This window comes from Pteropus medius, unplaced genomic scaffold (genome assembly GCF_902729225.1).
Source record: "Pteropus medius unplaced genomic scaffold, Ma_sr-lr_union100, whole genome shotgun sequence".
NCBI classification, from domain to species: domain Eukaryota; kingdom Metazoa; phylum Chordata; class Mammalia; order Chiroptera; family Pteropodidae; genus Pteropus; species Pteropus medius.
This window is the reverse complement of record NW_024350926.1, coordinates 4,532,270-4,559,989: the sequence shown is the minus strand read 5'-3', so window position 1 is coordinate 4,559,989 and position 27,720 is coordinate 4,532,270. Positions and strand designations below refer to the sequence as shown.

At 36.8% G+C, this 27,720-nt stretch overlaps 1 protein-coding gene across 12 annotated transcripts in view; it reads left to right on the top strand.

The window, feature by feature from the left end:
* NCOA2 (nuclear receptor coactivator 2) overlaps positions 1-27,720 on the top strand; it is a 253,076-nt gene that overhangs the window by 61,593 nt on the left and 163,763 nt on the right. For 11 of the 12 annotated variants that reach the window (XM_039841839.1, XM_039841838.1, XM_039841834.1 and 8 more), the window contains exon 2: positions 25,995-26,051. The gene's annotated coding sequence lies outside the window, so the exon portion shown is untranslated. Of the gene's footprint in view, positions 1-25,990; positions 26,052-27,720 lie in introns of those variants that run through there. The other variant, XM_039841828.1, reaches the window with a different exon arrangement.

The following is a 27,720-nucleotide window of genomic DNA, read 5'->3' as shown; positions in this document are numbered from 1 at the left end:
GTGTGTGTGCGAAAATGCAGGTGTTTTTGTACTGCTTTTGCTGGGACTATAAAATCTTAATGGTTTTGTTAATATGTTTGATTGCTGCCTTACTGAATAAAAGATTTTGCTTTAGAAAATTTAAATGTAAGCATTTATAGATAAAGCTTAAATGAGAATTAAAGTCTAGTTTAAGATGAATTTAAAGTGATTTTTACTTTGATTTCTTTGGTAGTATGCAGTTTAACGCTAGAAAAAATGTAGATATAAAAATAGCATCAAAGTATTATGCTTTTTAAAAGTTGACACAAATTAATACATAGCAGTAATTTTAGACATTTTAGCTTAAGGAAGGATTATCTTAGTTATTTTAGCTATAAATTTTCTTAGTAAACGGAAGAGAACTCTAAAAAAGAAAACATCTATATACAATTTTTACAGTTGTTTTTCAAAGTTCTTCTTAGCATTTTATATTTGAGGGAGCTAGAAGTTTGAGTTAGAACAAATTCAGAGACCTGTATAAGCTGTAGTAAAAATTCAAAGATTAAAATGATCTTTTGTGATTACATACGTGCTATACTCTATTGCGTTAGGTTATTTTTAAGCTTTTTACTTTACTTTAGCATTCTGGCATTGCACTGGTCAGTAAAAATCAAATGTGATTTTGTTTTAGTAAGAAAGCTTTATGTTTCTATATGCAGAAACAGTTTACAAGTCATAAAATTTTTAGTTTTAACCATTATTATAAAAGAAAATCCAGGAAATAATATATTAAAAATATAATACCTGTACTAAAGTCATAATTTAAACGTAGAGTTTGTTTTTATAGTTAAAAATTATATTGCTATGGTCAATTCAGGATTTAAACAAATCCCTCAGTGTTAGAACTGTTTTCTATGCTGACTGTTTTTAAGTAAATGGGAGGATGAGAGGCTTTAAAACAAATTAGCTAATTGAAAGTTTTTAGGAGAGAAAAATTACTGTATTAATTTCTTATCTAGTTGCTTTGTAGAGCTGCCTTTTCCAGATAATTGAAGATAAGCAGCCGTCAGGTGTGACGGTCGCTTTTCTTTCATCTAACCACTTCAGCTGGGAGTCCTAAGTGTATTGTGCACATTCGTGCCTTTGAAGAATACATAAAAATACTTTATTCTTGTGACAGCACATGTATTTTTGTTGAGTTGTGTTCAGCTTTTTGCTTTTATGCTATATGACAGCAGACTTTTCCAAATTTAATTTCTCGTATCTGATTATTTTTTGAACGACTGTCAGCTATTGCTTTTTCCTATTGGTATTCATAAATTTTTTTTACCACGTTCCTCGTTTGATACAAATAAGAAACCAGGTAATACGTTTCCATTTTTTGAATATTTTATAATCTTAATTTCAACCCCGTATAAAAAGGTATTATCCCCAGCCTGGGGAGTTAGAGGCTCAGAGAGGTTGAGTAACTTACTGAAGGTCAGGAAGCCCATCAGGTGGACCATGACTCAGGTGAGGTTTTAGTATATGTGCCAATAGGTACACACCTTTGTAAATAATACCCAGATGAGTATGTAGAACATTTTCAGCACCTCGGGGGGCTCTCTTTTGTTCCACCTCCCAGTAGCGTCCCCCCAAAGGTAACTGCTAATCTGATCTTGATCTCCACAAATCTCTCTCTCCCCCCTTGATTAGTTTTGCTTGTTCTTGAACTTTATGCAGATTGAATCATACGGAATGTATTCTCTGGTGTCAGGCTTCCTTTGCCCAGCATTACATCTGTGGAATTCATCCGCGTTGCAGTGTATAATGTTCGATGCTTTTTCATTGCTGTGTGATGTCCCATGGTATGGCCATATTAAAATTTGTGTATTAATCTTGATGGGCATTTGGGTCATTTTCAGTTTGGCTATTGGGAATAAAAGATGCTATTTTTTAGTTTTATACATATTTAAGTGCTCAATTCTCATGGATATTTGCCCAAGACGGAAATTGCTGAGTCTTGAGAATAATGCATATTGAGCTTTAGTAGTTACTACCAATCAGTTTTTTGAGCGTACAAGTTTATACTCCCACCAGCAGTGTATGGGCATTCTGATTGCTCTCCATCCTCATTACAAGTTGATATTGTCAGTCCTATTAAGGTTTTCCCCTTTCTTTTTAATTTTAATTATTTTGGTAGAGTATCTAGTTTGGTATCAGGGAAATGCAAATTAAAAGTTACATTTTAGGTTAAAAATATTTAATGTGAAAGCATATTCTTATTCATATGTAGAGATTAACACTTGTGTGCATGGTCTTGAATATTGCCGAGTTTTGTTTGTTTGTTTGTTTGTTTTTATAAGTGAACCTTGATTGCTTATTTATTTGGTGGTATTAATAGTTTTTCTATAATAAGGAAAAGTGCCAATATTCTAGAAATCACTTGTTTCATTTAGAATTATTTAAGGAAATTTTTAAAGGACTTTAAAGAGTTTAAAGGTCTTTATTCAAAGAGTTAAGTTTACAAATGGCATCTACGAAGGAGACATGGAGAGAACAAGAAAAATCGAATCCAGGAATGTCACAAACTTAAAAAATTATCTTATAGAAGAACTTAGTAAAGACCTCTATAACTGAAAAATCAGGGTCTTTTTCTGCATTGAAATATAGCAATTACATATAACATATAGGATTTTAGAATTATATTCATTCGATGGTTTACATAATCTTACACTGTTATATTCTGCTAAAATTTGCTTGAATTGATTAGTTCTTGTTTTTCCAAGTTCATGCAAGTTACGTGTGTTCGGCTCTCCTCTGTGAGTCTCGGGTACGCTGATTAGTCAGGCGGTCTCATCTGAAACTCATGTATAATAGTGCTCAGTTGTACGACTTGCCATACCAGTTTCACAGTGTTTTTGTTTTGCTCAAGTAGATGAAAGGTTTATTTAAGTGTAGCCACACTGGTACTGCATTCCTGGTGATCTTGGTAGGTTAATGACAATCTTTGTCATACAAATCAGGAAATGTGGGTTGAGCCTCTGGGATGCGTGCAGTCAGTTCATTAAAATGCTCTCTCCCAAAGGACTGGGGACTGTTGGAAGCACTTGGTAGGTAAGGCAGCTTTAAAAACCTATCTGTCTGTCTATCTGTCTGTCCGTCCGTCCATCCATCTATCCATCCATTTTCATTCTGTTTTTTAAACTTTTAATACGTCAGTGTTTAATCATATTATCTACTTTGTGACTGCTTTCTTTAGTAAGCTTAATAATGACTTTGGAAATCCAGACAAATTTCTTCCCACAGTTTATAGGTTAGTTTTGGTTGGAGCGTTTTGGTTGGTTGTGAAGTCATGTCGGATTGCGCTGCTGCTTCATTTAACTGGTTGGCTATTAACTGAATTAACTTAGTGTTGCGATCAATGCCGTTTTTTAAAATTATTATTATTATAGAGAATGGGTTGAAGAATTGTTCGAAATAAATAATATGTGTGAAATACAGTCAGTTAAAGCCGTTTGGTAATTAGCAAGCTTCGAGGTATCTTTTGGGCAATATTTGAATGAATTGTAATATATTACAGATTTCATAAGAATTTCAGGGTAAATGTAGGTATGCATTTATGAGGAGAGGAGACATCCTACAGTCTCGCTTTCTGTTTAGTATTTTACCAGGTAGTATTTATTCAGTATATTTCAGGTATATTACTTAAATAATACCATCATAAATGAAAAGATAGATGTCACGTTTGTTGTTCATTTAAAGACTGTTCACGTGTGCTTATGTTGTAAGAAAGAGATGATACAAAGCAGAATGTATTAATCCCCTTGAGCAAACCTCCAGAATATATGTGATCTTTTTATAGGAATAGAAACTTTTGAAGTTAGACCAGAAAAGCTTAAGCAAAGGCAGCGAAGTGGATTAGTTGCTGGTAAAGAGATATCGAGACAGAACCAAGTGAGTTACTGATTGTCCTATTCAAGAGTGACATCTCTACAGAAACCCAGTAAATAAGTTATTTATTAGAACCGCAGTCAGATAGCCCAGGCCTTTTATTTTTTTAAAGGTCATTTCTGCCTTGAGTAAGTCAGTGTCGAGTTTATGGACTATAACTAATAAATTTACTTTAGAGTTTGAAACCACTGAAGGCTAAATATTTTATCACCTTTCTCCTGCTCCACCTTTTGTGCGTCTGAAGACTCATGAAGGTTGGGGAAATAGCTTAGAGCTCTCGGTAGGTGTAGGAGTGAATCTTTGTAAAGGACAAAGGCGCTTCACTAGTTTTTGGGCCTAAAACCTTCAACATTGGATCACTGAGACTATGACCAGCAATCTTCATGATTCATCACATATAAGCAACATAAAAATTTTAAAACTTGCTATCAGTTTTCCTTGTGTGAACCTTCCATGTCACAGATAATTTTATAAAAGGCATGCCATTCAAGTTACTTTAAGTCCTTTCTATAATTATAGGAATCACAGTGCTTGTGGGTTCCGTCCCTCCCTCTCTTTCTGTGGGTCTCTCTCCTTCTCTCCCTCTGTATGTGAAGAGCAGAAAGATCAGCTTCTCATGACTTTAATTGTGTTGCTGTCACTGTTTTGAACTAATAGCGGTGAAATGCCTGTGTCCTTTCACAGTATGTGGGAAAAGTGAAATAATAAAGGCAAGAGCGTGTGTACTTTGTACACATGTATACACAGACCGATGTGTATCTGGTGGCCGCTTATTTATTAAGGGTAATAAATAATGCATACATACGCAGACATGGGTCGTATTATAAGTACTGGCGACTTTGACAGTAAACCACATCGAACTAGACCATGGGTGTGAGGAAGAATTGAGAACAGTATTATTAAGAACAATCAGTTCCTGTGGAACTGTTAAACCGTCACCCAGTGTTTTTGGCTTGTCTTGCCAGTTACAAGGAGGTGAAGAGTCATACTGGCTGGTTTTCCGGTGGCTCCACTTGAGCTCTCTCTGCCACTAGAATGAGCTGTGTTCCTAGGAGAACGGCCTGCTGCTTAGAATGTCGGTGGTAATGGCCTTCATTTCTGAGGTGATGAGCTGGAGGTCACTAAGCTTTGGCCAGAAAGACCAGAGTGCCAGACCGAGTTAATGGGCCACCCATGTCAAAGATTCTGGGGGAAAGCTAAGTCTCATTTTAGCCTCTGTGGAGAATAGATTAGATTCTGAAATTTAAAAATTCTTTTAAAAACTCCTTAAACGAAAAATACAAGCAAAAACTGGCTAAGATGCCATTTTCTACCTATCAAATTAGTAAAATGAATGAATGAATGAGAGTCTGCCCTTGTTAATTAGGTTGCGATTAAAGAGTATTTTCATGAACTACTGGTTTGTGGTATAAAGCGGCGCTTTTTGAAAATCACTTTGGCTTCATAGATTGGAAGCCTTACAATGCATCGATCATATCTGTTGACCGAGGCGTGCCACTCCCCATGTTCTGTTTAAGGAAGAGGTCATGTACCCAGAGGGAGATTTGTGTACAGAGATTTCCATCATGCAGTTTCTAGAAACAGTGAAACGTTGGAAGCAGTACTATTAAACGAGAGAAATGGTTACGTGAGTAATGCTGTATTCTTAGGGTAGCAACAGCAGTGCTGTAAGGGAAGGTAGCGGAGTAGTGAATGGTTATATAGAATTACATTTAATCTTGTTTAAAGATAATGGATAGAAAGACACTCGAAAGAGATAAACTAAATGAAAATATTAGCTCAACTATTAACAAAAGGTACTTCAGAGGTGTGGGTGGCAGCGAGGATTATTTCCCTCTCTTTCCTTTTTTCTATATTCTAAAATGAACATTGGTTTATTTTATACTCTTAAAAGGGCAAATCTAAAAACAGAGTGAATAATAACTTCATTAAAGGAAGAAAGAGAGAAGTGGCTTCCTTTGAAAGAGCTGCTCCAGATGTGAATCCAAGTTTGGAAACAGAAGATCTAAAATCTCTGTGGAGCAAGTTCCAGAAACAGCAAACTCATCTTGGAGTGACTAGGAAGGGTGTTAATTTTCTTTTGGAGATTGTTAATCTGTGGAGCATGTCCTATTAGGGTAAGGATAAGAGTAACAACTCTTTTTACACCCTTCGCAACCAGGTGCTTGATAAATTCATCAGGAATAAGTGAATGAAAGTTTGCCCTAGATGTTGTACACAAATTAACAAGATATCTCAGCATATCCTTTCGGAGTTAGATAGCATGCGTATTGATAAGATGGAGAAGGCAGAGAAATTTGAAGTAGAATAATCACTAGCTTCCTTAGTATATTTTGTCCTAAGAATGTGTATCTTAGCCATGTGCGTATCAGTCTTGAAAAGTGGAATGCTTTATTATGTAAGACAGATCTGGAGAGGGAGAGAAAAAATAGTTGCAGAGCTAGTTAGAGCGGTATGTAGGACCAGTCCTGGGGGCAGTGAGTGTCTGGGCTCCAGAGGTGGGGCCCCGAATAGCTCAGGAAAGCAAGCTCGTTCGTCCCCACTGAAGGTCAGGATTGCTCTGGGAATACGGTTCACTTGCCGTGTAATATTTGAACAGTTGTGCGTACGTGTACAAATAATTTTTTAAATTTCAGCCATTTTTATATTTATTTTATTTTTTCCTAGAAAATCTGAAAGTTAAACTCAGAGTCACAGCAAATGACAAGAAGGTTAAAGATAGTTTAGTAGGCAGTGTTAAGTGAGACAACATTATAACCATATAAAGAGCAATTTGATTTACTCATTGTTTTATAGGAACTTGGTCTTGGTAGTAAATTAAGTATCTCTAGGCAATTACCCCTCCCCCCCATTGAATAATTAGCAAAGGACTTAATGTATCAAATGCTCATTTTTTTTGTTTTATTGTTTCCATATTAGGCTATTATCACTATAACATCCATAACCTTTTCAAAGTTTGCTAATTCTTTTCTTACTCCAGACAATTTTGCTTTTCACTGTGAAAATTACTTATATTGCATCCTATGTTGATGTGCTTTCATACCGCTGCTATCTTTAGTGTCCACATTATAATTAATAACTGCCTCTCATCTGTTAATCATCCCTTATATCCACTCCTGTTTAAACACATAGCAAGATTGAGTCAAAGAAGTTGTTCTAGTTAACACCAGTCGTCCACCAACCATTCTGCATAACCATCTTTAGCCACCTGTTACACTAAGAAATACTACATTTTCCTGCGTTTGCTTTTTTCGATTTTGTTTTCTTCCTTTAGATGGGAAGCCCTTTGAGGGCAGGGATTTTGTTAAATCGTTGACATGTGTGCTGAGTTTCCAGCACACAGTTGTATATGCAGTGGACCCAGTTAGTACTCACTGACTAGCTGCTGAAGAATTCGTTGCAGCCTCCCAAAGCGTTTAGCATAATCTGAGTGGTTTGTGTATTAAGTCAGTCTGACTCAGTGATTGGCAGCCCTAGGGTTTCAGGTAGTGACGGAATCCCTGTTTGCCTCTCACTGATGTCAAGAAAGTACCCTGTAGAAGAGTCTTATGACACAAACTAATGACAGGAAATGCTTTCAGGACTTTGTGGAACCTAGAAGTACAAGTCTAAAAATATCTTTAAGACGGATTCTTTGAAATGTTTCTGCAGGTCCTGAGCACTTTACTTTTGTAGCTCTTAGAAGTTAGTTGGTTGATTGATCTCTGCAGTGTCAATAAGGATTATAGTAAGACTTACATGAATTTTACTGTGTCTTAATACCTCTCAGGGATGAGGATACTAGAGGAAAAACTTGTACTTCGATCTAAATTTGAGAGCTTGCTATTAACATTTTGAATAATACTAGTACATGCTCCTATTGCTCTTACTTTATCGCTTATAAATACACAATAATTGGTGCCTTATAGAAATGTCCAGTTTTCTGTACTTGGAATGAGTACTGCTTTCTAAGTGAAAAGGAAGCTCATAACATTTACTCATTGCCATTTGTGTTACAATAATCACTACTGTGTATCTTAAATATCAGTAAATTTTTATAAGGGGAATGAACTCATATTAATAGTCTTGACTAAGACCTGTTGGCTAAGGCCTAGAGGCATAATGGTTTTGTTGAAAGAAGCAGATTTAAGTAAGAACCATGCCAAAAAATTTGAGCTAATGCAGGTATCCGTGTAACTAGATTTAATGGAAAACACGATGACTTTCTTAGTGTTATGTGTAGGTGATGTGATGAAGTAAACACCTGGCAGCTTTTAGATGGATAATTCACCTGGACATTTTACCCTCCCCTTTAAAGGAGGAGAATTTATATAACTTACAGACACATTATATAAGAATCGGATTTAAAAAGTATATTCTAGCTAGGAACAAAAGGCATTCCTGGTATAACAGTGGAAAACTTAAAACATCATAGGAAAGAATGCAGTTTTGCTTCCTGTTTGGTGAAGGACGTCTTAGTAAGGCTCCTTCACTCCGTGAGGAAGAAAATGGATGCAGCACAGCCAGCTCTTCAGGTCCCTACTCAGATCTCTTTGGGATGAGTAATTTCTCGACCGTTCTGAAAACAAAACCAGAGTGCTGCTTTGGAGCCCTTTGGGCATGGAGGTCTGGCTTCTTGGAGCTGGTCAAGGTCGTTTCGCAGGGGGCACTCCCCCGGGCTTGGTGACAACATGGCGCCTTTAAAACAGCGCGCTGAACAGCCCTTGAGCCCTTAGAAACCAAGTTCAGTTTCCGAATCTAACCAGACTTTCTTTTCAACCCCATGGTCCTTTGAGAGGAAACTGGACTCTTTACTATTCACACAAACCTGGTTCATCAAGCACGGATTCGCTGTAGGCGTATGTCTAGATTGTTTCTGAAGGTGGTGCTGCGTTCTCCCTATTATTCATTACGTGGATGACTCTCCCTAGAAAGCACGTCCTTTTCAATACTCTGGACAGTTCGTTTTTAATGAAAGAGGCCCACATTCAAAGCCATGTTTCTTTAGGGTTTTTCTATAAAAGTTGTAATCATCTATTTAACTGCGTTTCTGGCTGCCATAATATTATACCCGAGCAGGGCAGCGTTTCATCGGAATCAGATTAGGGCTCGGTCCAGTCCTGAGAGCTACTCATTTCTCTTATTATCTTGGTTCCTCGCTGGAAGGCTTTCAAGACTGCCAGCCGTGCGGCCTGTGTGAAAGCACGAGGCTTGTGGCAGGAATGCGGGTTTGCCCTGTTAGTGTCGCAGAATCGCTTCTGGTGGAGAGAATCTTGCTTTTCTCCTGCCTCCTATAGTCTGGTTTTAGATTATTTTTCTTGTGGTTTTGGTTTGCAAGTGTGTACTCACGGCTTTCATTTCCTTTATTCCTTTCCCTTCCTTCACACAGACGACGAAGAAGGGAATAATTATGAGATATTTTCGTATTTGTTTATGTTGTCAAGCTATGCAGGCGACTTCCCTTTTGTCTTATAGAAAACAAACCCAGGATAGTTAGAATATTTGAAATCGTTAGTTTTAATTTACTTTCTCAACACATCTTTCATTGTTTTTGTTTAAATATAACTTGATAATATGGTTATAATTTAAATGATTTGGACATGAAAGAATTTACCCATGATGACACCATGTTTACACAATCAATTTTGGTGTTTCGGTGTATTTTCTTTTAGGTCTCTAAGAGGTTATTCTGTTGTTGTTGTTGTTGTTTTTTAAGTTCTTTTATTGGGAATGAAAGTCACAGATCAGAATTTTACCTCATTTTCTCAATACTTTCTTTTTCTTAGAGATATTGAGGGCCCAGAGAAATCGCCATAATAAAAGAGGAAGAAATCACAGATGGAAAGACTTTTATAGTATCAAGAAACTAGATGATCAAGCCTTTAAAATCAGTGTCACATACCTTACCTGACTTCTGTAAGACATAATCGAGAAGGGATTGTGAGGCACAAAGTGTCTTCTTCCTTAAGACTCTGAAACTTCCTTCCTTCCCAGTGATTTAGGACATTTAAATAAATGCGAAGGCCCGGGGTGTGGGAGTAAGCAGTGTCATTCCTGCCCTCCTTTGGGAGAAAAGGAGTGATAACGGGAAGGAAGCGTCCCCTAGGGAGCACTGATTGTGAATCAGGGCCCCATTGCCATAGTCCTGCTGAAAAACACCAGTGGGAAACCGTTAAATTCTCAAAGGTAGAAGGCATGTCATTGATTATAGAGCTGAGAAAGACAGTGGTCTTCTTCACACTTACAGCAATACAATTTTAATATTCCAAAAAAAGGAGCTCAACTATTGATGAAAAAGTTTCAGAGTGCTTCAATGTCAGTTTTTTCCATTTTGCTTTTTTAAAAAATTATATTTTACATTTAGGAAGTAAGTGCTGCTTGGTTCCATATTTAAAGAACGTTTCAAGATCACCCTCCCCCCCAACCCCCCATGTTTTACTTGATGTGAACCGAAGGTGAATAAACGTTTCCGGGTTTTGTCCAGTTTTGCAGTCTGCAGTGTGATTTCTCCAGTTATTTCCCTCATGGAGGGGTTTAGGGAGTTTCATCTTTTTAATGTGACCTTCTAATAAATGCTGTTTCTTATTATTTCTTAAGTTTTAGATTTCTGTTATCCCTTTATCTAGCACTTGGAGTCTAAACTCATTTTCACAAGGGTGGCTTTTGCCTTTGCTCTATAGCTGAAAATAGGATAACTATAGGTTGGAGAACCATACTGTACTTTGATACCTTTTTGTGAGTCTTTTTGTGGTATTCTGCGCTTTATTTTAAAATATGACTTGTTCGTGTATTTGTGGACAAGGAAGTGGCTCTGAAATTTACTCTATCTGTGAACCGTTTGTGGCCTGGTTAACAATTACCTTCTAAATTCTAAAATGGATTTAAGTGAGAGGGGAGACTTACATAAACATTTAAGGATTAGGAAGAACCGAGGTATCTAAAATCTTCTATAAAGGGGGTCAGATATATATATGGTGATGGAAGGAGACCAGATTTTAGGTGGTAAGCACGCAATAGAGTATACAGATGTCATATTAGAAACTTGTACAGCTGAAATTTGCATAATGTTATTAACCAATGTTATCCCAGCAAAATTAATTTAAAAAAGACAAACCTGGAAAAAAAATCTTCTGGGCAATACTATTTCTGTTCCTAAAAAGTTTTTTTCCAGGTACCTTTAAAAACAAATACATAACTTATTGTTCTGTATTTTCTTTCATTTTTAAACAGAAATTTGATTTGTGAATTACATAAGCATAAAATTTCATCTGTGTAAGGGGAGGGTGAGGTTTGAGACTAGAGCCCACAATCTCTTATTTTCTCAAAATAGCCCTTTTCAGTCTCCTGTGTTACCAGTGTTAGGAGGACAAGTCATAGCTCTTTGCCTGGAGTGGTAAGTTATACCACTTTTAAAATACCATTACTAAAAACAGCTCAAGTTTCTAAGCTGCCTCACATTTTTAAAAGCATTGGAAAGTATTTTTGGACTTGCTAACCATTATTAGATGGAAGCATAAAGAAAGCGTGTGTGGTTACTTTGTGTTAGGGAACTGTGGTTGTCTGGGGGAAGGGTTACAGACGTCTGATTCCTTTGGGACTTAAATACGCTCACGTACTGTTATCAAATCATGAGCACAAGATAAATTCAGAATACCTAATTAGCCTTTGCCTCAGAGTTTACTGTTTTATAAATAGGCAAAAACCACACTTGTGGTTATTTCCATATTATTATTGGGTTAACTGATTAAGTAATTGGACTTGCCCTTTACCTGTAAATGTTTGCTCCCAATTTTAGACACAGAGCCCAGTAATAGTTTAAGGTTGTTTCAAATGCGATTTCTCTAATGAACATTTCCCCGCAATAACCTGTCATTGTTAGTACATTTCAAAGTGTGCACTTGCACCTCAGTTGTGGTCTGCTTTCAGATTCTTCAGTGTCAGTTCTGGATATTTGATTTAGCATGACTCCTGGAGGAAACCTGTTAATCCAGTGTCATTTGTGTCACTGAGAGTATACTTCCTGACTGTAAGAAGATTTTATACCATATTCTGTATTCTAACTTGCTATTGACTGTAAAGTACAATTTGGATTAGTGACTTTTCAGGAAAAAAATAAAAGAAACGTCACATTTAATGTACAAATTGTAAGATACTTCATCTTTAGAAAAATATGAAAATATGTATGCTTAGAAAGTAAGGAAAATACTTCTTACTTAAAATTATATAGTAATTTTGTGTTTTATTTAGCAAATTATTTTATTTTTAAAATTTACAAAAGTATTTTCCAAGATGAGTTCATTGAAACAGAAGTGCTTTAGAATGTCAACAGGTATGTTTTAAAAGTATGAAATGTATATCGATCCACAAATTTGTGAAATGTTACGTTAAACTAAAAAGCATACAGGAATTGTTAAATCTACAAATATTTCAAAACTTATTTTACTACAAACCCTTTTTTGGTCAAGGAATACACATTAATTTAGGAAACCTTGATATATGGTAATATTTTTGTAACACGTTTAAGTCACTGGGGTTTTATTACTCCAGGAATCTTGAAAATAATTTCAAGACATAAAGGCCTAAAATTGTGTTATCTTAGGGAATTTAAGACTTATAACATCTTGATTTGAAGAAACAATGTAGCCATTTAAAAATAACACCATTTTTTTTTTTTTCTAACTGGTTCTTAATTTATTTGTCATCGTTGTAGATTTGAGAGTGGACTTAAAAGTCCGGAAATTTGAGCACTGAGCTGAGAGTCAGAAGACCTAAGTTGTAGGCTTTTTTTTTTTTGGACTGACTTTAATCAGATCGCATAGCCTCACTCACTGAGCCTCCCTTTTGCCATTTGCCTAATGCACATAGTAATTGCAGACCCAGTCTACCTCACAGAATTGTAAAGATAAAGTAAAAGTAGTATCAGTAGGTGTTTTAAACTTGTAAAGTGTAAGATTAGGGAAATAATTGTGCCTTAATTAAGCAAATGGAAGTTTCGAGTGTCTTCAGACCCTCTATGTTTAGACTAATGGCCCTTTATTTGAGGCTGGGAGAATTTTTTAGAGCTAACGGGGAATTTGGAGATAATCGTGATACTCTCTTTTTGTCATTGAGGAAACTGAGTCCAGGAGGTGGTAAATGATTGGCCTTGAGTCTCATAGGGCGATCCAGGAAGCCTCTGACCAGTCTAGGAGAGAGGAACAACGAGCTACCTGTTAAGTCAAGATAGTCTTGAGTATCTTTCTCTCAGATATTGTTACTTTTTATAATGGAATGTTAGTATTATCATTTTAAGTTCCTAATTATGTTCTTGTTCAGTACTCTGTTTTGACTTTTACAGTATATTTTAGATAAAATATTAATGAATTACTTTTGAGCAATCAGAATTTTTTTTGTGTGTCATGTTTCAAAAGAACTTTTGACAAATTACCATGTAATTGAAATTATGAGAGGGAAAAGATTAACACAAGGCCATTTATAATTTAGATTACTGTTATGTTGTCACTTACCTTTACTATTTTGACATTTAGAGCACATAGAATTTGTTAACATACGCCCACCACCATACCTCTTTTAATGTTTTGAAGAAAAAAATGAGGTCTGTTTCTTTGTGAACGCTTTTGAAAATGTTATTCTTTTTTCTTTGCCGCCAGAATTTACTGAGACAGAAAATAACATTGCTTATTTTTGTTGGCCACAGTTAAAATAACTGGGAAATAAAAGTGTTATCAGTCAACACACATTCGCTAAGTACCTTGTACAGAAGCATTGTGTTGGTACTGATGATTTGAAGACATGCTATGGTCTTTTGCCCAGGAATTCATGAACATACTTATTTATGGTTTTATTCTTTTACAAGGTGAGATCAAACATTTTTCTGTGTTTAAAACTACGTGGTAGAATAATTTTCTCTATTTGTGTTCTTTTTGGCTTCATGTGAAATTTGAATAGAGAAATACTGCAAATAGTAAAAAAGTTGAATAATTTTAGAGCCCTGAGAATAATATTATGAAAGGTTAAATTGTCTATGCTTTAATAAAAGGAGCAGTTAAAATTATTTTAGTCACTGGAATAGTGTGTTTGTTTAAACTGTAGCGCACCTAGACAGAAATAAATCTTGTTAAAACAGCAGCTTAACTACTGACCTTACTTGCTTTGCCCATTCTGCGTCCCAGAGTCCTGACTGCAGTAAAGTAGAAGCGGTCTACTCGGCATATTTGTAATAATATCTTTAAATGGCTTTTTAACCTGATACTTTATGAAGAAGAAATAGAAAGGATTAGTTACGCATGCCCTGAATTTATAGTCTGAAATGAGAGCCCAAACATTTTATTATATACTGTAGTTAACTAAAGCATGTTTAGATACTACAGACTACAATTGACCTTTTGTGGGATTTGAGTTCAGTCTTTACTTCCTTCTCCCAGAGGAACTTAAACCCTGGGTCACTCTGCGTTTTGATTTGATTTCAGTATTGATTATAGACGAAGGCACTATAATACATTATACTTTCTAGTCTATAAGTTCCTTGAAGTCAGGACTTTTTTTTTTTTTTATCATCTACAAAGCCCGTGTGTATCCCTGTTTACATGTTCTGGTGTTATAACTATTTGTTGGATAATGAATGAATGGATTTACATTTATCTTTATGCATCATAATTCTCTTTTGTGTCTGATGCTAGTCTGGTTTACAGCTAGTCTGTCAGAGACATTTCTTTTTTGCTTAAAAGTCTTTGTTACTATATTTCATTTCAATGAAAAGTAATTAGTTTATTTCTGGTTATTCATTGATTTAAAACAACAATTTACACCTCATAATTCTGTGGATTAGGAATTCGGATAGGGCACAGCAGCGATGGCTCATCTCTGCTCTTATGTCTGGAGTCTCAGCTGGAATGACCAGGAACTGTTAGGAGCAAGAACAGCTGGGGCAGACTGAACATCTCATTGTCTTTTTCCTATGGCCGCTCCACATGGCTGGATCGGGCTTCCTTGTAGTATGGTGGCTTCTGGGTAGTCAGACATACTTAGCAGCTCAGGACTCTAAGACCAAAGGTTCCAGAGTCTCAGGCTTAATCTTCAAGGCTCAGAAGGCCCAAAATTTCACTTCTTCCCGACTCTGTTGGTCAAGCCAATCGCTGAGGCAACCCCAGTTTCAAGAGGAGGGCAGTTACACTTTATTTCTCGATGGGAGGAGTAGCAAAGAGTTTATTGCTGTCATTAGTCTTCCAGAGTTTCTGTTCTTTATGTATTACCTGCCATCGTTATTATTAACCTCTTTAGGCTGCAGTTTATTCTAGGTTGCTCTGCAGAATGTCAGCTTGTGAGTACCTAGAGGCCAGGTGACGGCTCCTGTCTTCCTGCCTGCAGGCTGTAGTTGTGGCTTTGCTGCCTGGAGCACTGTTTGTTCTAGACCTGGGGGAGAGAGAGGGGTGGGAGGTGAGAGGACTGTTAAGTTTCTTTGGGTAGAAACAAGAACTTCTTGATTGAGTATTCGTGCTCAAAATGAATTTTCTCCATATGTCAGAGGGGAAATACCTGTACCTTATACTTCTACATTTGTGGTTTGTGTATACCATTTCCTAACTGGTACTAAACCAGTGGTACCCAGAGATTCTGATTTCACGAATGACTATTAAAAATTTCCCCCCAAAGCCAGGGAACTGACGCCAGATTTTGAAATTTGTCAAGTCATTACATGAAAACAAAAACAGTGACCACTACCATTTCAGAAATTAAAAGGAAACTATAAACCCACTAAATAAGCTTATAATCTAATATTAAAGGAGAATCCACAAATTTAATAAAATTTAGCTTTATAGAAAAATAAAGCACTACATTTTTTTTCTCATTTAGGTTTAAACCTGGAAAAACTTTGTTCTTGAGTTAACACTCAGAGACAGTTTAGGAACCACTGGTAGGGCCTTATTTTGATTTGTCAGCAGAACTTTTTAAAAACAAAAGCTGTACATGGTTTTTTAATTCACATTTTATAGCCATATTTATTATATAAACGATGGGGAAAATTAACTGGTGTAATGGCCCTTATGAAACACACCCACTTTCGCATATGTTACTAGATTATTTTTCAATGCAGGAAGATTTTAGTTTCATTAGGACCTATTCAACAAAAACAGATTTTACCAACCAAACATAAACAAAACTACCAAATAAGGTTTAAATTAGTAGCTCCACGCAGCATCGTCGGACTGGCCAAGCTGCTGCCCACGCCCTGCTGCCCTCGGGTTCCATCCACTGCTGTTGGTCAGCTGTGTGAAGATGTTGCAGGTCTCCCCGTTATTTTTTTGAACCTATAGAAAACTTCGTTCCTCAAGATATCAAAGACATTAACTTACTGCTCGTCTCTAATCAAATTGTAAGAACAAAATACAAGTACTGAAATTAAATGTCAGTTATCAGCTATGTAATGGTCATTCATGTGACTTCGCATATTCCTGTGTTAAGGAATTTTAGATTGTCATCAAAATGAAAATATATTAGAAAATTTCTTGGACGTTTAGGTATATTCTTGGTTTTGGGACTCCCAATTTCAAGGAAAAGTTCAGCCACATTAAGTCGTTTTCCTCGTTGTTGCCCACCTTAGGTTTTAGAATCGTTTGTTGCTTTTTTTTAAATGCAGTTCCTTGTGTCAGATAAAGTCTTCCTTTTGTCACAGCCTTTTTTCCCCCTTGACTTCCGTCTTTTATCCTGCAGTCTCTTCGGATGTCTTCCATCTTCTTTGCTTACGTAGGTGTAACAAGCCAATAATCGAATAATCTTGTTGGTGAAGCTTTTTAGAGCAACTCATTATGTCCTATCTTTAGGTGAATGGACGCTTGTGGCTGTTCATAATAGCTGGATATTAGAAAGCATCGTCCTGATATCGCATCCTTTTTTCTGGGTGAAACGAGGTGAGTGGAGCAGGAAGTGCAGAGAAGCGGAACCTGCCAGAAGGGACTGATAGACAGCAGGGGAGGAGCGGGCTGCTGGATCCCACTGGTGCGTCTTCCTCTGGCTTTACTGGGAGTGTGTCCCTCAACCTCTCTGACTTTTAGTTTCCTCTTCTGCGAAAGGGAATCGATAGGTACCTATTTGTTAGATACATTAAAAGTAATGCCTGTAAAATTTGTACAAGAGCAGCTGACTGACACTTGGTACTTAACACAAGGTGGAGCTCTCCTTGTTGTCCTGTATGTTTAGGATCTTAGAACACTCATCTCCAGATCTTTCAAGTTTTATTCGTATGCTGTATGGTTGGATAGTTTAGCTCTAAATTCTAGATTCACAACTAAGTTACAAGCCTCTGTCATTTTGTGTTCCTTAATACCCCCTTCTGTGATGGGAAGGGTGATGTATTTGATGATGATTTCCAAGTTTCTTCCAGATCTAAATTTTTATTCAAAATGGTACTGTTACCACAGGATCCAATTTTCTCCAGTATTTCTCAGTGTTTTTGTTAGAACCTAGGCACATAGTAAAATGGAAAATTGCATTTAAAAATTTTTAACAATGGGAGGCTCTTTATAGGCCCACACAATGATGAAGTATCTTTTTTGATAATATTTCTCTGAGTACTTGGATCCATGAGTTGACTCAGTGAAATCATACAGAGAGACAATAAAAATCTGACCAGATACTAACCATGCTTACTCCAAGGTTAAGTGCTCCGTTTCCCAACATAGTAAGTTGCAAAGCTTTTCTCCTGCTGGTCTAGTGCTCATTTTTGGAATACCATATTCTTTCTAGAACTCTAAAATATTACCACACTTAATTATGTCATATAAAGTTGTAATTTTACTCAAAGGAGAAAAACCTTTCTGTGATACAAAATTATAGCCATGAACACATATTACATGCACATGTGAGCTGTTTTCAATAAAAAGAAAATCCCGTTGTTTTGGTGCTGGCTCTTTCTTTTCGGTGGATTGGTGCGCCTCAGCAGGCGATCAGAGTAGTTAGAACACAGGGTGGGAGTCTGGAGGACACGAGTTTGACATCCGGCTCCATCACACGTTCTTCGGCTTTGGACAGATTGTGTTACTACTGCCTCTTCTTGTAATAAAATGGGTAATTTACAACATTTTCCTTTGTAAGAAGGCCCTCTCCTACCCTCTTCCATACTGCGTGCATTTAAAAAAATGCTCTTTTTATCATGTTGAAATGATGCTTATCTTTATGTGGTCATACACTGTTAAAAGATGTGGCCTTCCTGTAGGAAGTGGGGCTTGACAGTGACAGTCCTTTGGGGAAGAGGCTGGTCCTCAGGGAAGAAACAAACTCAGAAAGAAGCCTTTGGTGGACAGAAGGTTTGTGCTGCTGCTTTTCCCTGCAAGGCTGGATTCTGAGGGTACCGCTGAGTATTGCGGGTTCAGGACTGCCCCTGTCCTGTGTAGACAGGTTGCATAGCTTTAAAGTTAACTTTTGGTGTGCCCCCTTTTGCTGCGCTGTGGCCTCGAGGTGAGTATCACACAGGCTTGTGTGCGTCGTGCTCAGGACAGAAGGGAAGGCTCTGTGTCCGTCACAGGGGTCAGTGCAGCATCACGCAGGGAAGGCTGAGGGGAAGTGGAGTCTCTGAGACGAGTTCCCAGTCCTGTTTTCTCTGCCTGAGTGGAATTTTTTCTCTCTACTGTTCGTATTTGCAGGGTATGTATCTTATTTATTAAAGAAGGTGGATGTTTCCTCTCAGGCTGGTTTTATTGTGAAAAATTAACTGATAAATACATGGAAATTCTCTACTGTGTGGTGTATACAGTAGCATCAGTAATCGTTCTCATTTTAAGGAGAATGAAGAAAAACATTACCTACTTTATTGGGAGAGAAACCATTAAAATTCTACTCATGGTGCCTTTTGGCCTTTTACTGGAAGGGAGGGGGTGCTGGTTGGTTGTGGGGTTGGCACGTTGGGGAGTCAGTCATCCCTGAGCCTTGATCTCTGTTTAAGACTTCCTGCTCAGTGAGTTATGTTTTTCTATCCTCCTCCTCTAATCCTGTTAAAGACTGTTATTATGTGCATTTTTTGGCTGAGCACCCTACTTTAAAGCCCAAAGACCCGTACAGGATGTTGTTTAAAATCACAAGTCCAGCAGCATGTTGGTCAGAAAGGGGTGTAACCTCACCCTTGCCCTCAAGAAGCTCACAGTCTGCAGGGGAAGATAAATTTTAGCACAAGGTAGTCATGGTAATGATAGTGAATCCTTATTTCCTATTCACTTATCAGCACTTTAACTTTCTCCAGTCTGATTTTATCTTTATCATTCCAGGCCTTGAGCAATTTCTGCCAGTCAGATAGACACTGTTTGAGTCCCCGAGCGTTGAACAGTGTTGGCCACCCTCTCCTCAGGCGATCTCTCAAATTCTGTAGTACTTTGTCTCTGCTGGACCTCTTCCTGCCTCTTAAGTAATTTCTCTTATTCTCCCTGGCCACTTCTTTTCTGCATGATTTTGAAATGTAGGAATTCCCTAGGGCTCAGTCCCAGCTCCCCGATCTTTATTACGTCTCCCTCAGAGATCTTAACCATTTCTATGGATTTAAATGCTCTTTTCAGGTCAGTGACTCCAAAGTTAGTATTTTTAGTCATCTTCCAGCTTTGAGCCTTGTACACACAGCTGCATATATCAGATTAATTTTTCTTCTAGGTCTGTCTCTGGGCAAGAATACTACTCCTTGGAGAGTTACTACTGTTTCATGTTAGTTATTTTATTGTATTGGCTCTGACCACCATAGGTGAGAGCAGAATTGACAGGAAAGGTCGTGAGATCTGTGAATTTGATGGGTATGTTATTTTTCACTGTATCATGCATATCAATTGTGTATATGTACCTGCCTGTAGCTTAGGAATTTTTTAAATGGTGATATCTCATTTTTTATGTATCTATTATGGCTTAGGAATTTTTTATATTTAGTTTAGATAAAAAGTCACTAAATTAAATTATAAATCTAAATTTTTACTTGTTTAATTGATCATTAATTGTACTTTTTGAAGCATCTCATTAAAATAACAAAAGAACATCTTAAGATCGACTTTCAATTCATTTTAAGTACCAGTTTTAGAAAACCGAAGATTCCTCTGAGCAAATTAAGTTATATGTATAGCAGATAGAATGAATAGTTGGGAAGAATAATTGGAAGGTTAGTTAATTAATGCTGATATGTAAGTTATAATAAAAGCTCAATGTCATTTTAAGAGTCTTGACATGATACTGCAGACCTGCTTTAAAAAGACTTTGTGAAATGAAAATTACTTCTTTAAGAATTTCATTAGTTAAGAGTCATTGTCTGAAGTGGAGGTAGAACCCTGTAAACAAAGGAAGAAAACATGAACTTGTCTGAAGCATAATTAGAAGTTAATCAGTTAACTTACAAGTTACTCTTCTGTGGTCTAGATGGTGTTGATAGCACCATCGGTTTAAAAAATTGAGGAAGAATTTTACCTTGTGTATATAGTACACACTCTTTACATGTTATTTACATAATTAAGACTTTTGCACCACAACAACATTGGGATTTTAATATTATGATATGTTATTAAAAATCTAATCTATGAAAGCTATATTTTAGGACTTTTTATATTATATAAAATGTATGTCAAATAAAAATATAAGGTCCTGCTCAATAATCTGAAGTTCTCACAGTTAAGTCTTGAAAGTATAACTTTACTCGTGATATTATGTTTTGAAACATGCTCAGTTTAAGGTGTGTTTTATGTTCAGTTGTTTGGGAGTTTTTGTGCTTTTGAGCTAATAGTGGAAAATAAATCGTTGTACTAATCATGCGTTACCGGTCTAGGCTCGTGGTAGGTGTATGTTCAGGTATGCTTGGCTGGAACTGTTGAAAAGTCTCAGGTGATTGGAGCGATCCTCCTTTCTAGCCTTTTCTCCCTTTCTCCATGTCCTCTTCACTTCCACCGACCTGCCTGACTGGCTCGATGCCTGGATGGTGCTGGCGGGAGAGCAAGAAGCTCAACAACAGGACCCGTGTGGCCCCCCGGCCGGTAGCACGTGCCACACGCCCCGCCGTCCATCAGCCATCTAGACAGTTGTTCCGCTGGCAGATATATTCTTGCTTGTGTACCGACATTGACGTATTGGTGATTCTTCCTTTGATTGGTGGCAACTCTGAGAAAATTGTGAGGCTGCGTTTGCATCAGGAAGAAAATAATGTCAAGATTCAATTACAGTGAATTTGAATAAGCTTTGCTGTTCTCGTTCGTACCATACCAGAAACCTCAAGAAGCCTGTTTTCAGGTCGATCACATTTTTGCCATCTTCTTTTTCAAATCAAGTTGGCAAAAATGATAGCATTACCCAAGCGGTGAACTTGCATAACATCCCGCTCTGCGGTCCGACTCGCTAGAAGCCGGGCTGTGCCGCTGCGGCCGCGCTGCAGCCGGGGGCCGAGTGTGTGTTGCCTGCACCGCGGCGATGACGAGCGGCGATGACGGGCGCAGCAGCGAGCGCAGAGGGCTGTCGGCGGCTGGAATTGTGTAGCGCACGTAAAGCCCTCTGCCCAGAGCTCTCGCCAAACAAGCATTCCGTGCGCGACAGCTACCGATGCCGTTGGTGGTGACGCTTGGGCCAGGACGGCAAACACGGCCCTTCTCGTTCTGCAGTCACGACGTGCTCTTCTAGCTGGTATTACAGATGCTCCTTCATTTCCTTCTCTTTACTTTGCCTCATGTGGCTCTGTTCCTAAATATTCACTTCAACAATTAAAAAATAGTAATAAAGTAAAATATTGCGCACATATTCTCCCGAACCTATCCCACCTTTAAACAAAATCGTCAACCTATAGCTTTAATGCTGCCAGCAGCCCTTTTCTGTGTGATGGAGGCTCAGTCCTGATTTTTTTTTTTTTTTTTTTTGCCTACAAATTATGATGCGTTACTAGTGCACCCTGCTAGTTGACGCTGTGCTCAGTATATGTTCACACCCCCATTTGCTCTTGGAACTACATTTATTCCTTAGATTCCTTTATTCACACACAATAACCTTAGCTATCACATAGGAGGAAAGAGCAGGGACACACAGGCACATTTATTTTATTTTATTCTATTTTATTTTTAAATTAAATTTATCGGGGGTGACATTGGTTAATAAAATATAGGTTTCAAGTGTACAGTTCAGTAATATATCATCTGTATATTGTGTTATGTGTTCACCCTCAAAGTCAAATCTGTCATATATTTGATTTTTTCAAAATTTAAAATTGTTTTAGCATTTAAAAAATTGAGGTATAATTTGCATTCCACGAGATGCACTCACTTTACGCGTGTTTAAGGATGGGTTTTAGTAAATTCATATAGTCGTGTGTGTGTCATTAGAACAATTCTGTCGGCTCCTAAAGTTCTGTTGCCTCCATTTTGGTCAGTCCCCACATCCATTCCCTGACCCAGGCCAGCACCTGTCTTTCTGTCTCTATAGTTTTACTTTTTCCAAAAATTTCAAATAAGTGGAATCATACAATCTGTTGTCTTGTTGTCTGGCTTCTTTCATTTAACACAGTGTTTTTAAGGCTCATTCGTGTCTTTGCATATCTCAGTAATTCGTTCCTTTCCATTGCTGGTGGCATTTCATTGTATGAATGTACTACATTCTAAAACTATGCATTCTCCAACTGGTAGACACTCGAATTGTTTCCAGTTTGGGGCTTTTCTAAACATAACTGCTAGGAACATTCGTGTACAGCTCTTTGTGTGGTCACCTGTCCCGGAGAAATGAAAAGACACCTTGGTGAATTGTCAGGTTAAACGACGAGAAACTTCCACGCTGTTTTCCAAAAACGGCCGTATTTTATACTTTCCAGTCCGCAGGGGCTGTGACATGAGCGTTCTAGTTTCTTCATGTCCTTGTTAACACGTGAGATATTTTACTGAATGTCTAAAATATTTTGTTTTGGTTTTAATTTTCATTTTCGTAATGACTAATGGTGTTTAGTACTTTTTTGTGTTTTTCCCATTGTATATCTTCTATGATAGATAACAAATATCTTCAAGTATTTTGCCCTTCTAAAGAAGTTGAATTATTTGTTTTATTATGGAGTTGTAAGACTTTTATGCATTCCAGATAGACATCTTTTATCAGATAATTATTTAACTCTTTATATATTCTAAATAATTTATTTTGCCAATATTTTCAACCAGTTTGATTTGTGTTTTTATTTTTTAAATTATGTATTTTGAAAAACAGAAGTTTTAATTTTAATGGCGTTCAATTTATTATTATTTTTTTCTTTTATGGCCTTAAAAAAATTTTTTTTAATGCATTTAGTGTCATATCTAAAATCTTTTTTTTGCCTAGTCCGCAATAAGCTTTGTAGTTTTGGTTCTTTTAGCTCTATGATCCTACCATTCTGAGTTAATTTTTATTCATGATGCAAGGTAAAGGTTGAGGTTCTTTTTTTTTGCCTCTATACATCAACCAGTTTTGGACACCGTTTATGGCAAAGACTGTCTTTTCCTCACTGAATCTCCTTGCCGCCATTGTTGAATATGAGTTAATATAAATGTGTGGGCCTGTTTCTAGATTCTGCTCTCTTTTGTTTATCCTTGTGCCAATACCCCCATCGCTTTGATTATTATAACTTAATAGTAAGATTCAAAATCAGATAGTATCTTTCAACTTTTGATGTAGGTTTTAAAGTAGCCCTGGTTCAAAAATATCCCATGTTTTTGTGTCTCTCTGGAGGGTTATGGGCAGATAAAGCCATTAGGACATCCCAGGGAAAGTCAGTTCTACTTAGGGTCAGGTCAGCCTGAAGCTTTTATTTTTCATCACTTTATTGAATCACCTGGCTTAGCTGGCAGCATCTGCAGGGTCATTCACCATTATAATGCCTACTGTGTTCCAGGTGCTTTAATACTTATTTAATGCTTTCAGGGTGCAGTATAGTTGAGTACACAGCAGCATTTCCTGGGTCTCACACCTAAGGTGCTGCTAGTGATGTAATATCAAGAGCAGCAGTATTTTCATGACAAAGCCAGGTTTTGAAACCTAGTCTGCCTGATAATGCTTAACCCTTGGTTCTTTCGGCTTTCCCACACTGTCTTCTAAGAGCGGCCTCTTGTTTTGTGGAGAGGAGGTGCATCTTTTTAGTTCATGCAGTGGAATAGTAGTGGTAATAAGAGAGAAGATGACATGCATCCCTCTGCCTTTTCTCGCAAGGTTGCTGTCTGCCCCTCTGTCATGCTGCCATGCCTGGGTGGCCTTCCTCTCCTCTCCCTCCTTTGAAACACATTCCTAAGGTAGCTTTGTGAAAACTGTCAGGACTGACGGAAGAGGAATGGGATGTTCATTTATTATAGAGTTGTTATTGCCTGTGCTACTACTTTAAATGGCTATTAGTTCCCTTAGTAACTTATAAAATATTTTGTAATTCTTTGTTTAGGTATTTTATTAATTCCTTTTGTTTAAAATGTTACACCAACATATTATATTCTGTGGACATTGTCTATATCTTTATGTGTCTTTTATCTTTATGCCCCTTCTATATCGATCTTTAGCATGGATTTAGCATTGGTATTTTTCCCTCGAATTATATTAGCATATTAATAAAAAGTCACCGAATAGTATAGATCAAGCAGTAGTAGTTTAATGTCATCATTCCTACTAATCTCACAAGTTTTATAGTTCTTAATTGTTGGATAGTGCGATACCCTTGAGCAAATTAGTTGTTGTTATAGAATTATAATAGGCCTAAGTAGGCCAGCATCATGCTTACATTTACCCTAGCAGAGCTGGAAAGAATTGATGACTCTCGTTACATAACACTTTATTGCACACTAGTGACTGACTGCCACTTGAGGAGAATCCATTCGTTTTACTTACTGTGATAACTTCTTATTTGCATACAGATTTCCTTTTGTTTTTCACGAATCATCGCTAATACCCTAGCTACATTTCATTACATTTAATGATCTCCAGGCCAATAGGTCCTGGTAAAAATCAAAATGCAATTTTTTCTGTCTTTCCCCTTTAGACCTCTTAGATTATAAAGTCTGATGTTTTCAATGCCCTAGAAAAATGGTAATTTGGGTGTTAAATTACCATTTACATTAGCTTTTTTCTGCTATTAGGTTCTATTTATTATTCTAAAGAATAAAAGGCCCTTAAGAGAGTTAATACTGTTTTAAGTTTGATAATCAGTGTTATTTATTACTGATTAGGGTCACCTGAAGGAAAAAAAATTGAGTGACTCAATCGTAGAAACATTCCTTGAAGCTGTACATAATAGTTAAAAAAAAGTCATAATACCACTAGTAGCGATCAAGCCATTTTTCTTAGGTGTATAAAATACACAAAAGTAGTAAACATCGCTATATATAGAATATCAGAAGCACGTATTTGTTGTTTGTACTCCTCACAATGCGTCTGGGAAACCAGCTTCTCGTGCGCTGTGGGCGGGGGTCCTGTGTGGGTCAGAGAAAATCCTGCAGGGTCCTTCATCATTAAGCTCCTTGTTCTCAAAGATGCACACCCAGGAGAGACTTGGCGAGCAGTTGCCCGCATATCCCAAATGTTCAGTTCCCTCTTCTTTTTCTTATTTATCCACATTTGCTCTTCACGTTGTTATGATTGTCCTATACGGCATCATTTTTACATCATTTCACTCAAGATTTTTTTTAAGAGAAGTTATTCAGTCACTTTTGAACTTCTTTCTTTAAACAATTATGACGTAGATTTTTATTTCAGTAATTTCCAGCCTTTCAGTTCCGTATTGGTAAACTATAAATCACAGCAAATGAAGATGACTCTGTGAAGTGTGTTTACTTATTTACTCAGCAGACATCTACTGCGGACCGTGTCACAGTGTACCAGGCACTGGGCTGGCCTTAGCAGTGCTAGCGCCGAGCCAAGCAGGTACAAGAAAGTATCAATATAATGGTGGGCTCTCAAAATATGTAGGGTCAACACCTCATAATCCCCAATGAAATATGACTGTACGTATTTCATATTATCTTGTACATATAGAAGTAATGCGCCGAGTCTGCTTCTTGATTTACCATGCAGTTTAATGGGGAGATGTTATTAATGGTTATTACTTATGTTGGTTGTAAAAATCACATTCACACTGATGAGTAACAGGATTCTGCGTTTTTTAAATTTATGTTTGTTTGTTTATGTTGCAGATTTCTCTTGGATTTGGCTACAAATTTATAGATCTTCTGCACTGTGTACAGGCACAGGTGAGTTAAAATTAAGCCTTTCTGTTGGAATATTTTGATTTTCAAGTAAAATCAAATATTTGAAAGTTATTTATAGTTTAGCAAAATATATGTAAATGGATATAAAAATCTAAAAAAAACCCAAAATATATTTGTCTACATTTCTGTTTTATAATGGAAAGTCTCTATGAATGTGCTGGAAATGACATTTGAAGGTGAAATGACCATATTTGTTTATCGGTGTTTACTGTATAAAATTGGGAAGATTACATATATCCGTTGGACGAAATGAATTATAATTTCATAGCCTGGCAAAATGTTTATGTTTATTTTTATATGTAAGTAAAAGAATATCTGCTATAGATTTTAACAGCAAATTTCAGTCTTACGGAGGTGGATGTTTTAAATTTAATGAGCAGGCTTTTCTTGTCCAGCCAGTCTGAAATAGCTTCTCAATCATTCCTTATCACATAACCCTGATTTATTTTTATCGTAATATTTTGTTATTTATAGTCTCTCCTACTGGAATATAAGCTCCATGAACATTGGGACCATTTTTGTCTTGGTAAAGACAGTGTCCCTCACTACTAGGATAGTGCCTGGTATGTAGAAAAGACTGAATAAATGTTTGTTAAAAGTAATTATTGGGTAATAAATATTAAGAATTTATTTATATTCAGTCACTGAACTCTACCTCTATAAATACAAACCAGAAATAGTTCCTCATAGTTTTTAATTTCTATTTTTAAATATGAAATTAATTTATATCAGATACTTAAAGTATATAGCTCTTAAATGTTATGAGAAATCACCTGTGTTGCATATTTTATGTACTCAGATATGCTTAATCAGGATAGATTTCAGAGGACAACGCTTTCAGTTCTGTTTATTTTGTCACTACCCTGGAAGGATTTTACGATGAGTAACAGACAAACGTGAAGCAGGTGTGGGCGCTTCTCACCTCCGTACTGGATTATGCTGCCATATTGAATATGTTTTTGTGATATCTTTATAGAGAACAAAGTGGGTTTGAAAATTGTCCAGTTTTTAATCTCTAAAAACCAAATAAGTTATAATTTCCCACTGCTTGTCACTGGATACAAAATGTAACTTAATTAGTTTTCTGTTTCTAGTTTGGGAACATTTTTCTGCACTTTATGTTAATGTTTGAATTCATTATCAAAGATAAGCTGTGGGCATGAGCTGACCACCCATTTCCCTGTGCCCTTGGCAGTTTTAAGTATTCCGAATATTGCTTGCTATTGTTGGGTGCTTGTCTCCTGTTTTTCTGTATGGTTTTTTGTTTTTGTTTTCATTTTTGATCTTTTTTACTTTCTTTAGGCATTAGTCTCTCCTCTGCCACCATGATTTACAGAAAGAACTCAATCTGACCTTTAGGTTTTTTCTTTTTTTTTTTTTAAGTAAAATTTTAGGAACGATACAGCCATATCTGATTCACACGTAATTTACCAAGTGCAATTTTCAGAGATTGCTTTGATAATACTAATAGCAATAGCTATTATTGTTCTCTGCTGTATGGCGGGTATTATGTAAGTGCTTTTTAGTTATCTTCAGAATAACAGATAAGGAAATTGAAGCTTAGAGAGGTTAAGTGACTTTTCCAAGGTCATATCAAGTCGGTGGCAGTTTGCCACTCCAGAGACTTGATCTTAACCACAGAGCTCCATTC